The sequence below is a fragment of the Cryptomeria japonica genome, unplaced genomic scaffold (assembly GCF_030272615.1).
Source record: "Cryptomeria japonica unplaced genomic scaffold, Sugi_1.0 HiC_scaffold_44, whole genome shotgun sequence".
NCBI classification, from domain to species: Eukaryota; Viridiplantae; Streptophyta; class Pinopsida; order Cupressales; family Cupressaceae; genus Cryptomeria; species Cryptomeria japonica.
This window is the reverse complement of record NW_026728866.1, coordinates 299,591-316,789: the sequence shown is the minus strand read 5'-3', so window position 1 is coordinate 316,789 and position 17,199 is coordinate 299,591.

The window sequence follows — 17,199 nt, the reverse complement described above, 5'->3', positions numbered from 1 at the left end:
AACCAAGCTAGCTGCGAAACTGCAACATGAGAAAGTAGAAGTGCATAACACGTGGAGAATGTTATCCCTATTTTTCGATCAACTCTCTGCATTGACCAAAGGAAGATCTGAAACTGCGATAAGCGCATAACACGCAATTTCACTATTTCATGGTTCAACTCTTGGCGTTGACGAAGGTAGCTATGAGACTGTGAAAAGGCATGTGTATCAAATGAGATCTTTTAGTCTGAACATCAAACAAGAAGAAGAGAAAATGTTGGGTAGATTTGTAGCTGAAAATATATTTTCAAAAGTAGAGGTTGGATGAAAAGTCAAATTTTATTGCAGAGATTGTTGAGAAAAGAAAGAAGAGTCATTTAATGTGGACGCCTGCAAATCTGAAATGAAAAGACAAGAAGAAAAAAAATTGTAGCTGAAACTCTTTATTTTTTAATTTCTCTTTTGGAGGGAAAACTGGGTGTGCCTTTATTAACAAAAAAGAAGTGAAGTAAGTAGGCATCAAATGAAAAACAAGGAGAGAAAGTGTTGTTGGCATGAAAGTAAATAATCTCTACAAGAGTGAAGGAAAGAGAACAAATAATCTCTACAAGGCTACTAGAATGGAGTTCACAAGAATTAATGATGCCCTAGCTTATCAAGTGTCACTTAATCAATCGTAGACCAATAGTGAGGTGATTTTGCCAACAAGAAGCATAGGTAGCCCATAAATTCAATTCTTAAGTAAAATCAGTCCAAGAAAACAACTTAAAAAATTCAATATTACAATTCTTTTAGATTTGCCTTCAAAAAGAAAACATGTTCAAGATAATACAAGTACAAGATTCACTATAGAATCTCGAAAACCACTTTAATTTGCTTATACATCGGCAGTGAGCATTGTAGACAATTCACAACTCTACATCAAGAGTTGTACCTTTATCTAAGAAAGTAATGCCACAAATATAAAACATTCCGCTTACGTAAGGTTTATCCTTTATGCTAAGTGCTCATTATACAAGGGAATAGACTATTTATATTTATTTGCCCGTGAGCTTGAAATCATTTTAAGCGGAGGCCGACGTTAAATTCTTTAAATCTCAAAAAAGTTCAAGATAATCCTAGTGATGGCTTCACTATAGTATCCTCAAACCCACTTGAATATTCTTATACACAAGTAGTGGGGATTTTAGACAATTCATAAAATTACATCGAAAGTGGTAGCCTTATCCAATGGAATAATGGCACAAATACACAATATTTAGTTGTTCTTGATATTAGGTTGGCATTTCCCTTATCAAGGGGTGACCTTTGGCTGAAAAGTGTAGATCCTCGAGATAATCCCTGTGTTCGTTACAGCTACTATTCGCACTCTCTTGATCTACAAAAATGTGTGAAAGGTATAAAAGTAATGGTTAATCTAAGTATGTCATCTTCTATTCAAGAGTTTGCATTTATTGATAGTGGAAATTTCTGGAAACACTTCAATTCCTCAGAATAGCATTACCAAAGAATCAATCAAATGATGATGCCTTGGCCAAGCTCTGAAAAGAAGCACTGGGGACATTTTACCATTATGATGGAAGTTGTCAAGCAGGTTTAGTGGTTAATAAAAGATATATGGTGAAGGTGTTGATAATCTCAGGGTTGTGGATGGCTCGATCTATAAGGATTTCCTTGGTACCAACCCACAAGCCAAAACCATGATGCTTGAAAGGTATTTATTTAGCTTAATAATTTAATTGGATTATTTATTTTTTAATTCTCTCATTATATAACATTAACGGTACATGTTGATCATGCAATATGTGCAGGTATATGGGAATTCATATCCTTCAAGAACGTACAATCTCTCAAAATTTTGAGAAGACCATGCTGAAATAATTGGAACACTAGTTGTACTTTCATTCATTTATCATCTAGAACTAAATAATACCAAACATGGTAATGTATTTGATAAAGTGTGAAATTGTAATTTCAATTTTACCTCTTACATCTTATGAATATAAATACTTTCCAAGATAGCACATTGTAATGAAATTTACAAGAATAATTAAATTTGAGTTTCAATTAGCTTTCATACAAAAGTGCACTTTCTTTATAAATTAAATTCATATTATAACAAAAATGCATGTTGTAAGGTTTTATAAATAAAGAGATGCATATTATGAGGATGTAAATGTACAAGTGTTTGATTTGGTAATTATGTTTTACACTATATAGTACTTACTTTTATTGTTTTGCTGGTTTATTTAAATGTTATGGTGATATGTATATTTTTTAAAAGATAAATTATTTATCATATTAAATAAATTTGCAAAATCAACATGTGAAAAAGATAAAATTCTTAAAATATCACTTCTTGGCCAAAATGTGTGTGCATAGCATAAGTAAAGTTAATTGTACAATAGCATAATGGAAAAATTTTCATACCCATGTCATTTCTCATTTAATTTTATCCCTATTTTGAGCTAATATATTAACACAAATACACAATCACAAATGACACAATGTTGTGTGAATTTGGGCTCATTGTACTAGCCTCATTATCTATTTCTAAGCACAAATATCTCTATACATTTATCATTGAACAATCTATTCACAATAGACACAACACTAAATTCATTTTAACTACCCAACTATCACACTTCTCTAATCATATACCTCCATTTAGTTGTTTCTACCTTGATCTAACTTGTATTCTATATCAAACCAAGTACAAAATTGTACGCTTGTCCCTTTCTAATTTGAATTTCAAATTTCACATTTTTGGCAAAACAACCTCCTTAATCTATGTAAAAGTAAAGATCTATGCTAGACACTTCTATAAATGAAATTTCAATGTAGGTTATGTTTGGTGACACTTATACTGCATTATTTTTCATGTAAAACCCTAGATTTCCATTTTTTGAATACCAAACTCTAGTTATAATCCTTATAATTTCCAAGATGTCACATTTGATACTTGAATGTAAATATGGTGGACTTTTACATCATTTATATACTGTACAAGACAATTGATCTCCTCAAAGGTGTAGTTGCACAAGAAGGAAATTTGAATATGATCGGTGTACAGTTGGTACTGTAATCATCATTGTAGCACATCCCTATAACCCTTTTAAAGTTACACATGAAATTGCATTTCCTTGGAGCCTTTCTAATGTTGGTTGTCATGCAACCCAATGAGACATGATACAAATAAAGAAATGTATATAATCAAAATAGGGATCCACTATGCAATGGGTGTGTTTTGGGTTAGATTATGTGTTTAACATTTGTGGTTATATTTCTTCTAACTATTTAGGGAATTCTCCATTGATTTATTAGAGATAGAAGTGAAGGCCATTTTATCTACCTCAATAATTCATTAAAATGTTCCGTATATGATTATAAATTGGTTAAAAGCTTCCCTTGAATTTGATATCCATGGTGCTTAGTAAGAGGTATATATTTTGGGATTCAAAACTAAAAAAAAATTGTGACCAACACTATCAAGATCTAATAGATTTGGATAGACGGAAATGTGCTCTAGTTAGGACAATGGATCCTTCAGGGTATAACTTTTATTCTCCCTATTTTTATACCCTACAAGAGTGTATAGTTTAGGTTATCCCTTAGTGTGCTGAAATCCCTAATTATACCTCATTAAAATAAAATAAATTAACACTTATTTTTTACCCCCAAGATCACCCTAGAATGTGAGGGGAGAACACACACAAGTAATAGTTTGGAATTGAACTTAGACACTTGGTCATTATAAAACCCAAATCAAAGTGTATGGTTAATTTAACTCCTCAAATTCAACTCTAATAAAGTAAGAAAATATATGATACACATTAAAAAAAGGGGGGGGTTTGATAAAAGTAATATTCTTCTAATGTTGTATAAACCATAAGTTAGTATTTTTTAGTAAATATCTATGTCATATGAACCTACAAGTTATATTTTGAGATATCTTCAATATAATCTAATTCATAACACCAAAAAAATTAGTCGTGCAATTACCTAAAACTAAGGCTAGAAAGATAAAGAAGTGACATATTTACCAACATATAGGGCATATATGGTAAAATAGGCACATGTATCACAAAATTAGCACATACAATATGGAAGTTGTAGAAATATCATAGACTAGGAAACATGCATTATAAATTATGCACAAGTTCCAAGGAAATTCACATGTGTCATAGTTGCGTTTTTGCCTTCAAACTAACCCCTGACTATGTAAGCCAAATGTTAAATCTTACAATGGAAGAAAACATGCATTAGATAATATCCTAATATAACACACAAGAAGGAGAGCATTAGAAAAATAGTGATGAAGCCAAATGATAAATAAATAAAAACAAGAAACACTAACAAAATACCTAACAAATGGCAATAAAACAATAATGAAGCAAAAACCACTGAACAAGGAAAAACTAGAAATTAAAAAGGAACAGCTTAGGATAAAACCTTAAAAAAAAACCTACATAGAAATCATGTTATCACAAGAAATGAGATAAAAGGTACAAGTCGTCATGGCTAGAAACAACCTAGCTCAAGCAAATGAACAAAATGGCACATCAACCAAACATGCAAAGGAGCTAAAGGGGGTATAAGCTATTATTTTTAAAATAATATTAATGAAACTAGCCATCCATGAGAACAAGCCGCTATAAAGGAGCCTTTTTTAAATTATATGCAAATTAGAAGGAATGTTTTGTAAAGTAAATGTTGATAGTGGTTACAAAAGAAACATCAATTACTAGTAAATAAATATTTCTTAATGGGTTTGCAAATGGGTTTATATAAAAATGAGATCATATGTGATGGTACACCTATGGATGCATCTCATCTCTTGTTGGGAATGTTGTAACACTTTGATGTGTTTAATACCCTAAAAATTTACTAAGGTGAATCCCAATCGAAAAACCAACTAATTTTCTTACGCGAATCCCACTCCATCTTGAAGATTCCAAATTTCTTTATCTACACAAAATATGCCATATTTTCCATCAAACCATGGGAGATGACCTCCAAGCCATAGGACTAAAGATAGGCCACCCCTAAGTTGGAAGACTAGAGATAAACTAGGTTACACTCAAGCACACTCATCCAACATGCAAAATAAAGGGAAACATCATGAATACACCCTTCCAAGACCGATAGCTTCCATCCAATTTAGCCCATTCTTCTAATAATACCAAGGGTACTCATGCCCCTTCCTTCCATAATGTCTATGCACATATACTACCAACACATTTCCTTTCATATGAACAAGGGGTACTCATACCCCTAGAAATTTAATACCCAATCCTACAAAACATGCACTAAGGGTACTCATACACTTTCTATTGCTTTCTCTTCATGAGAGGAGTTCTCAACCAGCTATATTGGTCGCTCCTCTCTAAGCCTCAAGGTTTCTCTTCCCTCCCAAGGGTGACCATTTCCTTCACAACCTCAGAAACACAACACCAACATTTGCAATGCATGGGATAATGTAAAAACACGCATACACATGCTCGCTAAACATTAACACATTCACAATGCATGAGATAACACAAGAACACATTTGATGTATGCTCACTAAAAAATTGTGCATTGTTGTATATCTACAACATTAAATTAACAAGGATTTACACATTGTCATATATCTACAACATTAAATTAACAAGGAGTTATGTCCACCTACCTCCAACTATTAGTATTCAATGTGCAAAAATAAGGCCCTCTAACTTTTTGCAATCTCCTCCTCTTTCTCTAGCACCCCCCAAGCAAGTATACTTTCAAACTTAAAAACCAAAATCATAAGCCTCCTCTCTCCCTCCAGCCTCTTCTTAACTCCCTTTTCCCGTTTCTTTGAATTCCACATTAGTAGTGGAAGGTGACAAATGTCACCTGCTCGTTCTTTTACATTTCCTTTCCCCAAGCGCTGTAACTTTCCTAAACTGGGAGTTTTTTGGAGAAATAAGGTTGTTCTTAGGGTTTATTACATATGAAAGTGAAGGGAGATATTTGATCGGTTACTCTACCCCACAACTTCTTGCAATAGATGTGGTGCTACCCATACAAAGATGCAACTTTTGCCACTATGCAAAAAGTTAGTTTTGAAAGGAGCTATCATGTCTAAGAAGGTAGTTTCTATCCTTGGTTAGGTCCCCAACCCATTAAAAGTAGAAAAACTATACATCCCATATTCCATTTTCCCCTTCAAAATTCTCCCCAAAAATAACCTACGAGTTCACATTACAAAGAGTTGGCTTAAGCTCCACTATCCAAGGCACACTTTGCTTGTTGAGATTAAAGAGATGGCTTAATTCTTTGGAAAAGGTAGTTATACAATCAATTACACATTACACACTCAAAGAAATTGCACTTGTTAAGACACTTGGCACATGATGATTCACACATCTACACCTTGGTAATCTTAAAGAGGCAAATCTCATAATGATTCCATTGTTGCAAAGATAACTTTCTAATGGGAGGTGACAAGAACATAATGGAACCTACCTCCTATGAGAAATGGGAAAAGAATAGAGGGCTATGGATGGAGATTATTGATGGGGTCCTTGTTTCATATCTTGAGAGGCTTCATGGCAATGATCTGAAAGTGACAGAGGATTTTGTGAATGGTTTGGAGAAAGGCATCCTCACGATGTTTGGAGTGGAGTTTAGAAATGATGAAACCTTTGTTGCAGAGATATCTTCTTTGCAGATGGAAGGCAACAATTTCTATAGAGAAATGAAGGCGGTGAAAGAAGCCATTGCGGCTTTCTTTGACAAAGATAGCGAGAGGAAATGGGTGAAAAATATGAAGGATGGCGACTATAACAAGAAGGACCTGAAATTACTTTGGGCGGAGATGGCCGCAGTGATTATGAGGTACATTACTCTTGATGGATGTTATGCCAGCATTTTCTCTTACCACTTTATTATATTAAACCATTTAGGGCACAACAAAAGAATTTCTTTGTCTTTCTATCTATTATCTTCTCTTGAAAATAGCTTGGTGAATCATGCCAAAAATGGTGATAACCCTGTTCTGCATGAGTGATGCAAAGGCTCATGTCCATGACTAAAATCATCCCTTCATATCAGGTTAAAACACATATAAATTTCTTTTGTAGCAACACTCACCTAAACACACCTCAAACACATAGGTTTTCTCAAACCACTAGGCTACACAAACCACCAAAAGTAAACATCAACTTCACAAACTCAATCCAATCCTCGGAATACATTTCATTAGGCTAATTACATATGTCTAAGGACAAATTGAGACTCAAAAACACACAGACTTCGCCAAACCCTTATACCCTACTCACACAAACCACTTCCCTATGAGGATGCAACTTGTCCATAAACTCATGTCACAATGCCAAACTCTACAAGTCAATACCTTTAGACACTTTGGGATTATAATTTTCACATTAAAAGATGACACATGGCCACCAAGAACATAAAAAAATCATATAACAGTTTTTTGCAACATTCTCGTAGCAGTAGTGACCGGAACTCACATAGACATGGTAGTTTTTAGAAATTGACTCATTTGACCCCTAAAATCATAAGATGAATTTTTCTGATAAGAAGGAATTTTGTTCACAACATCATAATATATCCATACAACAAGTTTCAAGTCCTTATTCTACCATACATAGTTGTACCAACACATTTTCTAACTACAAATCTGATAAACCATTTTCTGAACAAGCTGCTTTACCAAAAATGATCATAACTTGCTCTTTTTTAGATTAAATTCCATCAGAATTGAAAAAACTAAAAGTAGACTCAATTTTATTTCCATAAATGTGACATTTTAACAATAATCCTTCCATAAAAAATATTACAAAGCTTTGTAACACACAGGAATCAGATTTTTACCAAACTGTACCATTGTCAAATAAGCATTTTGACATCATTTTGCACATGCCAACCTTAACTTAAGACCCTGAAACCAAAAAAAAATGAAAATAATTGCTATTTTCCTCCATTCCACCAAATATTATCCTTTGATCAACGTGAAATGGAGGTTTATTACATTTTCAAAGTCATGGTTTACCCTACCTAGGGTTTTTAACAGTTTTTACAAAATTTGGTATATCTCTTCCAAAACTTAATGAAAAGAAATGAAACCAAAACCAAAATATTGTCGATTCACCCCAATATCATTATCAAGTGATCTCAAATGCTAATTAATAAGTTTCCAAGAAGAAAAAACAACTGATATTAGACTGTCACATTGAGAATACTCAGAAAATTGCAGGAAACCTCAAAGTTTTATTGATTTTCTTCTTTCAATACACACCAACCCCTCATGATCTTACCATCCCTGGTTTTATAAGCCTTTTACAACCTCTTTTGATAGCTATAAATAATACCCAAACCCCAAATTACAAGATTCGGGGCCACCAAATATGAAGAAGTCTAAAACTAGAAAAATTGGGAAACCAAGGGAAAGTAGAAGGAAATAAAGCTAGAAATCCCCATTAACATTGAACAGGGGGAACAGGGGGATACCCAAAATATTCTTATTTGGGTACTCTCCTTAGCAGCACTGTCAAAAGCCAGGAGAATTTCTTTCTTTGGGTCAGTAAGAAGATTAATTTGTTAAAGGATGGAATTAAAGATATCATTAAGAATTTCACTGAGACGCCCATGGAAAGAAAGACAGATAAACTTCTCTGAATGACACAGGAACACAAAGAAGATGTAAAGACCATGAAAACAGATCAAGAATCGAGGACTCGTCAGTTGGAGATTAGCTTATAAGAAATTAAGGGTAATCTGAAGAACCTAGTGGATATCAGCAGGGAAGCCATGAATAACAGTGTTCGGGGTCTTTAAAAGGTAAATGAGATGATAGCGGATCAAAGAGCTTAGTCCAACACAAGCATTCCATCCTTTTACATCAAACAGAAGAAGAGAATCCAGGAACCAAACTTGCAGGGTACGAGACTTCAAACCACCACACGTCCCTATACAAGGACTAGAAGCAAGAACCAGGAGAATAATACCTCCAAGGTTCATCATGGATGAGCTTGAGGACATCAATAAGAGGGTGAATCAAAAGATATCAGAGATGAAGTAATCTCTGGTTGAGTGAGTTTTAGGTTTTTTCTTGTTCTATTCTTTTTGTGTTGTTGTGTGGGCTTGGCCACTATTTTTGTGGTTCTTATGTCATTGGTTAAAAACTGGTTAGCGACTTCTTATTTTTTTGTGCTCTTTAAATTTGGATTTTGGGTTCCTATAAAACCCATTTACTCAATCAAAAAAATCCATCTATAACATTCACAAGATAAGATGCCACTTGTAGTTATAGGGACAACCTCACCTTATAACTATTTATATAGCAACAATAGGATTATATTTTAATTATAAATTGTCAATAAGTTAAATTAACTCGCATAATTGTCCTATGTGTGGACATTACAAGTCCCAAAAAAATTTCTCATCTATAACTATTCAATCTAGTTAGAATATGTATCAAATTGATGTGAAAAGTGTCTTCTTGAATGCGAATGTGGATGAAAAATTATATATGGTGTAGCCTCAATTTTTTAAAGTTATTAGATGTGAACATCTAGTTTGCCAATCAATTTGGCCTCCTAGGTTATTTCCTAAGAGTTGAGTTTTGATAATTTTATTTGAGCATCTTTACAATTCAAATTATATACACCATCAATCTTTTGGAGCATTTTGGAATTGCAAATTGTAACTCATATTCTCCAAGTATTGAGATTGAGTTGAACCTGTAAAAATAGGTTACAACTCCCTTATCAGTCAAGAGCAGCAAGCACAACCTCAAAGGTCATTTTCATTTTGCTGGAATGAAGTTGTCCTTCCTAAAGATGGATGCTTTGCTTGGAGGATTCTAACAAATGACAAATTAGTCAAACTTGGGATTGTTGATCCTTTTTGGTGTGTTTTTTGTGGGTAGGCTCAAGAGGGTGTGGATCACCTTCTATTACAATGTTCCTTTGCACAGTCCTGTTGGGCTCACATCGTTAATAAATTGAATTGGTTTTCTCTCTTATCAGGGAATCTCTAGGATATATTCACAAATTGGCCTTCACTCTATCATCAATCATTTTTTTCTTACATTTGGAAATTCATCCCTCCTATGATCACTTAGTGGGAAAGAAACAAGAGGATCTTTAGAAAGGAACCGTCAAGCTTATCTCGAGTCTTGCTAAAAATCAAAACTTCTATTTTAGAAGTAGTACATGCATATGTAGAAAAATCCAAATCAATCAACTCTTCATTTTCAGATTGGGATTAAAAAATCCTTCAATCCTAGGAACACATTAATCTCCCTTTTACAAAATGGCTTAATGCCTTCAAATATGATTTATCATGACCTCAAATGGTCCCTTGGACCTTATACAACCTTAACACAACATTGAAAACAAAAAATAAAATAAAAAATTTCATGATGCTTTTCAAGGCCTAGGTGTTGCTGAACCAATGAGGGGCTAATCATGCTCACCATGGAATATGCTAAGGATCTTGGGGTTAAACCCTCACGACCGGTTAAACCCCCCAAATCTCCCTCCAACAATGTTGTTCATTATGTGTCGGATACGAAGATGGACGAAGAAGATTCTGGTATGGCTATGGAAGGGTGAGAACTCAATGTCTCGGATGATTTGATATACCGTCCCTCTCAGGAGGAATGCCCCCAATGAAATATTACACCTGGCACTGGAAGAAACAGAAGAAAAAAACACCCCATATGGGCTGCCAATAAGTATAAAAACCCAAACCCCAAATTGCAAGATTTGGGGCTGCTGAATACGAAGAAGTCTAAAACTAGAAAAATTGGGGAAACCAAGGAAAAGTAGAAGGAAATAAAGTTGGAAATCCCCATTGACATTGAACAAGGGGAATGGGGGGTACCCAAAAAGATTCTAATTTTTTTACTCTCCTTAGCAGTGCTGTCAAAAGCCAGGAGAATTGCTTTCTTTGGGTCAGTAAGGAGATTAATTTGTTAAAGGATGGAATTAAAGATATCATTAATACTTTCACCGAGACGCCCATGGAAAGCAAGATGGATAAACTTCTCTGAATGACACAGGAACTCACAGAAGATGTAAAGACCATGAAAATAGATCAGGAATCAAGGATTGGTCAATTCGAGATTATCTTGAAAGAAATTAAGGGTAATCTGAAGAACCTAGTGGATATTAGCGCTCGGGGTCTTAAAAAGGTAAATGTGATGATAGCGGATCAAAGAGCTCAGTCCATCACAAGCATTCCCTCCTCTGTCATCAAATAGAAGAAGAAAATCCAGGAACCAAACTTGCAGGGTACGAGACTTCAAACCACCACAGGTCCCTATACAAGGACTAGAAGTAGGAACCAGGAGAATAATACGTCCAGGTTTATCATGGATGAGCTCGAGGACATCAATAAGAGGGTGATTCGAAAGAATTCGGAGATGAAGTAATCTCTAGTCTAGTGAGTTTTAGGTTTTTTCTTGTTCTATTTTGTTTTTTGTTGTGTGGGCTTGGCCACTGTTTTCATGGTTGTTATGTCATTTGTTACAGACTGGTTAGCGACTTCTTGTTTTTGTTGTGCTCTTTAACTTTGGGTTTCGGGTCCTTGTAAAACCCATTTATCTCAATCAAAAAAAATACATCTATAACATTCACAAGATAAGATGCCACTCATAGTTATAGGGACAACCTCACCTTATAACTATCTATATAGCAACAATATTAGTATATTTTAATTATAAATTGTCAATAATTTAAATTAACTCGCATAATTGTCCTATGTGTGGACATTACAAGTCCCAACAAATTTTCTCATCTATAACTATTCAATCTAGTTAGAATATGTATCAAATTGATGTGAAAACTGTCTTCTTGAATGAGAACTTGGATGAAAAATTATATATGGTGTAGCCTCAATTTTTGTAAGTTATTAGGTGTGAACATCTAGTTTGCCAGCCTATTAGGCCTCCTACATTATTTCCTAAGAGTTGAGTTTTGATAATTTGATTTTAGCATCTTTACAATTCAAATTATATACGCCATCAATCTTTTGGAGCATTTTGGAATTGCAAATCGTAACTCATATTCTCCAAGTATTGAGATTGAGTTGAAGCTGGAAAAATATGTTACAACTCCCTTATCAGTCAAGAGCAGCAAGCACAACCTCAAAGGTCATTTTCATTTTGCTGGAATGAAGTTGTCCTTCCTAAAGATGGATGCTTTTCTTGGAGGATTCTAACAAATGACAAATTAGTCAAACTTGGGATTGTTGATCCTTTTTGGTGTGTTCTTTGTGGGTAGGCTCAAGAGGGTGTGGATCACCTTCTATTACAATGTTCCTTTGCACAGTCCTGTTGGGCTCACATCATTAATAAATTGAATTGGTTTTCTCCCTTATCAGGGAGTCTCTGGGATATATTCACAAATTGGCCTTCACTCTATCATCAATCATTTTTTTCTTGCATTTGGAAATTCATCCCTCCTATGATCACTTAGTGGGAAAGAAACGAGAGGATCTTTAGAAAGGAACCTTCAAGCTTATCTCCGGTCTTGCAGAAAATTAAAACTTCTATTTTAGAAGTAGTAAATGCATATGTAGCAAAATCCAAATCAATCAACTCTGCATTTTCAGATTGGGATTAAAAAATCCTTCAATCCTAGGAACACATTAATCTCCCTTTTACAAAATGGCTTAATGCCTTAAAATATGATTTATAATGACCTCAAATGGTCCCTTGGACCTTATAGAACCTTAACACAACATTGAAAACAAAAAAGAACATAAAAAATTTCATGAGGCCTTTCAAGGCCTAGGTGTTGTTGCACCAATGAGGGGCTAATCATGCTCATCACGGAATATGCTAAGGATCTTGGGGTTAAACCCTCACGACCGGTTAAACCCCCCAAATCTCCCTCGAACAATGTTGTTCATTATGTGTCGGATACGAAGATGGACGAAGAAGATTCTGGTATGGCTATGGACTGGTGAGAACTCAATGTCTCGGATGATTCGATATACCGTCCCTCTCAGGAGGAAGGCCCCCAATGAAATATTACACCTGGCACTGGAAGAAACAGAAGAAAAAAACACCCCAGATGGGCTGCCAGTATGTATAAAAGCCCAAACCCCAAATTACAAGATTTGGGGCTGCCGAATACGAAGAAGTCTAAAACTAGAAAAATTGGGGAAACCAAGGGAAAGTAGAAGGAAATAAAGTTGGAAATCCCCATTGACGTTGAACAAGGGGAACGGGGGGTACCCAAAAAGATTCCAATTTTTGTACTCTCCTTAGCAGTGCTGTCAAAAGCCAGGAGAATTGCTTTCTTTGGGTCAGTAAGGAGATTAATTTGTTAAAGGATGGAATTAAAGATATCATTAATACTTTCACCGAGACGCCCATGGAAAGCAAGATGGATAAACTTCTCTGAATGACACAGGAACTCACAGAAGATGTAAAGACCATGAAAATAGATCAGGAATCAAGGATTGGTCAATTGGAGATTATCTTGAAAGAAATTAAGGGTAATCTGAAGAACCTGGTGGATATTAGCAAGGAAGATATAAATAATAGTGCTCAAGGTCTTAAAAAGGTAAATGTGATGATAGCGGATCAAAGAGCTCAGTCCACCACAAGCATTCCCTCCTCTGTCATCAAACAGAAGAAGAAAATCCAGGAACCAAACTTCCAGGGTACGAGACTTCAAACCACCACAGGTCCCTATATAAGGACTAGAAGTAGGAACCAGGAGAATAATACGTCCAGGTTTATCATGGATGAGCTCGAGGACATCAATAAGAGGGTGATTCAAAAGAATTCAGAGATGAAGTAATCTCTAGTCGAGTGAGTTTTAGGTTTTTTCTTGTTCTATTTTGTTTTCTGTTGTGTGGGCTTGGCCACTGTTTTCATGGTTGTTATGTCGTTTGTTACAGACTGGTTAGCGACTTCTTGTTTTTTTTGTGCTCTTTAACTTTGGGTTTCGGGTCCTTGTAAAACCCATTTATCTCAATCAAAAAAAATACATCTATAACATTCACAAGATAAGATGCCACTCATAGTTATAGGGACAACCTCACCTTATAACTATTTATATAGCAACAATATTAGTATATTTTAATTATAAATTGTCAATAATTTAAATTAACTCGCATAATTGTCCTATGTGTGGACATTACAAGTCCCAACAAATTTTCTCATCTATAACTATTCAATCTAGTTAGAATATGTATCAAATTGATGTAGCCTCAATGTCTTCTTGAATGAGAAATTGGATGAAAAATTATATATGGTGTAGCCTCAATTTTTTTAAGTTATTAGATGTGAACATCTAGTTTACCAGTCAATTTGGCCTCCTACATTATTTCCTAAGAGTTGAGTTTTGACAATTTGATTTTAGCATCTTTACAATTCAAATTATATATGCCATCAATCTTTTGGAACATTTTAGAATTGCAAATTGTAACTCATATTCTCCAAGTATTGAGATTGAGTTGAAGTTGTCAACTTCTGATTAATCATTGTCAGTCAATGAATCGCACTATAGACAACTGATGAGTATATTTAGACTACATCTTTACTTTCTTGTTATCTATCTCTCCCATTCTTTGTCAAATATAAAACTCTCATTGGATATTTGCAAAAGATGTTTTGCAATATGTCCAAAGTACTCTTGACTTTGGCATACTCTATCAAAGAATAAAAAAATGTTTTGACTGGGTAGGCAAACTGTAAATTATATATGGTGTAGCCTCAATTTTTTTAAGTTATTAGATGTGAACATCTAGTTTACCAGTCAATTTGGCCTCCTACATTATTTCCTAAGAGTTGAGTTTTGACAATTTGATTTTAGCATCTTTACAATTCAAATTATATATGCCATCAATCTTTTGGAGCATTTTAGAATTGCAAATTGTAACTCATATTCTCCAAGTATTGAGATTGAGTTGAAGTTGTCAACTTCTGATTAATCATTGTCAGTCAATGAATCGCACTATGGACAACTGATGAGTATATTTAGACTACATCTTTACTTTCTTGTTATCTATCTCTCCCATTCTTTGTCAAAAATAAAACTCTCATTGGATATTTGCAAAAGATGTTTTGCAAATAGCGGACATTCTACACTACGTGACTATAGCGGACATTCTACACTACGTGACTATCATCTCATGATAACAATCAATGTCAATTAAAATTACTTTGTATTTGACTTGCGGGCATATGATAAAAATGTCTTCCACCAGAATATTTTTCAAACAAATTAAATGCTTTTGTGAGTTGGTGAGTATGAAGATGTAGAAGGATTGTCATTGACAAAATTGCGCAGTCAAACCATATAATTATTACGAATGAAACGGTCCAGCCATGTTGGATTTCCACTGTTTTTGACAGGACTTGTTCAAAGACTCTTATGGAAACGGTCCATTATAGTATATTATATCCTTCCAAATTTTAATTTGCCTTCACCGGAAAATAGCGGAGCGATGACAATTAAACAATAATTGGTCGACAAATTTATTTGAAGTTTTCAAATACAGGATTTTGTTGACAAAACCACCAAGGACAATATAAAATTTGGATAAATATGCATAGTCAATTCTTGATACTATCCATATGGATAGATGCGCGTGAACTTTTCTATTTTTATTTCAAACACAATATCTATAATTAGACTTAAGGGGGTGCGGGTGGGATTAGCGCACAGTAAACGTTACATACGAGTTGTGCATGTAAGCTAATTAAAGAGTTCTAACTTAGCATCTACCTCGTAATTTTAGTTAAAGTCTTTCACATCTTCATAAATTTCATGCATCTCATGCATAATTTCTGCTCCTGTGATCTATATATCATTTGTAATTCATACAAATAATGTAAATGAAGATGATTGCATTCATTCAGTTTTGATTTTCTTCTCTATTTTGCTTGCAAGTTTTGCTTCTCTCTTTTCTGCTAGATCTATTTTATTTTGCAGGGATAGCTGCAAAATTCTACATTATCCACATGTCAGAGCCATCCCCTCAACCATTTATCCACATGTTTTAACTTTGTTTTGACACCTTTTCCCTATTGCTATTGATGTCTTTCCTTTGGACATCTTTTTACTATATTTGCACTTCATGCAGATGATGAATAATTTGTGTCAAAAAATGCAACTCAAAACAAATCATTTGAGTAACAAAAGAGTATAACGGTTTGCAGTGAAGTCACAATGAAATGGCAGATTATATGGATTAAAGGAAGGTAGTAAACATGCCGCCAGATTTTCTTCCCATATTTTGTCTCTTTACCTTTCATTAAGTTAATTTAGGCTAAGTAAATAAATCTATATGATCAAATAATGATAAAAATGTATAAAACGATTAATGTTTTTTTTTTTCTTTTAAATTAAATGGAGGGATAATAATTTTTATTTTTAGATATAATGATGAAGAGAATTTTTTATGTAACTAAATTTAAAATTATTATGTGTAAATAATTCAAGATTTTACAAGTTAATTAAGGATTCTTTTATAAATTTATAATTCCTTGCACATCAATTTTGTATGTTATCTGATCTTTTTTATAATTGGCAAATTTAGATTAGTTGAGTGTGTGCATTGGAGAACTAATTTATCTTGAGTTTAATTTTTGTTTATCATTAGGACGTGTTATTTAAAAATAAATTGGAGAAATTATTGGAGTATAAGGGCTAAGTTCTTCTAAGTTGACCATTTTAAATATATTGGCTCTCAAAATTGTATACCTTGCAACTTTAAATAATGCACACAAGACCTAGACCTAGGGATATATATGTTGAGCTAGAATATATGGGTAAGAATCATCATTAGACAATAAAGAGTTAGAGGCCAACAAATAGGAACGAGTTTCTACCTTGCACTTTTGGCTTTATACTTGACTAAGGTGGTTATCTTAGAGGTAAAAACAAATGAGAAATGAAAACAACATGCCTTCAAAAAAACCATAAGTAAACCCGAAGTATTTTATGCTCAGACTATAAAGCACAATTCACAAAGGAAGTGATGCAACTTAGGAGTAGATATTTTTCTTTCAAGAAAATTTTATCTAAATTAGACAAATTTAATAATAACAAGGATTTTTGGCCCTTTTCGTTGTAATGGCATAATTCATTTGGCCTCAAAATATGCTAGAAATTATTAGTATGTTAGATTTAAAAAAATTAATCTTCAAACCCTTATAATTTTTCCCTTTGGTGTCTAATAAGATAAAATAAAGGATAAATTTAA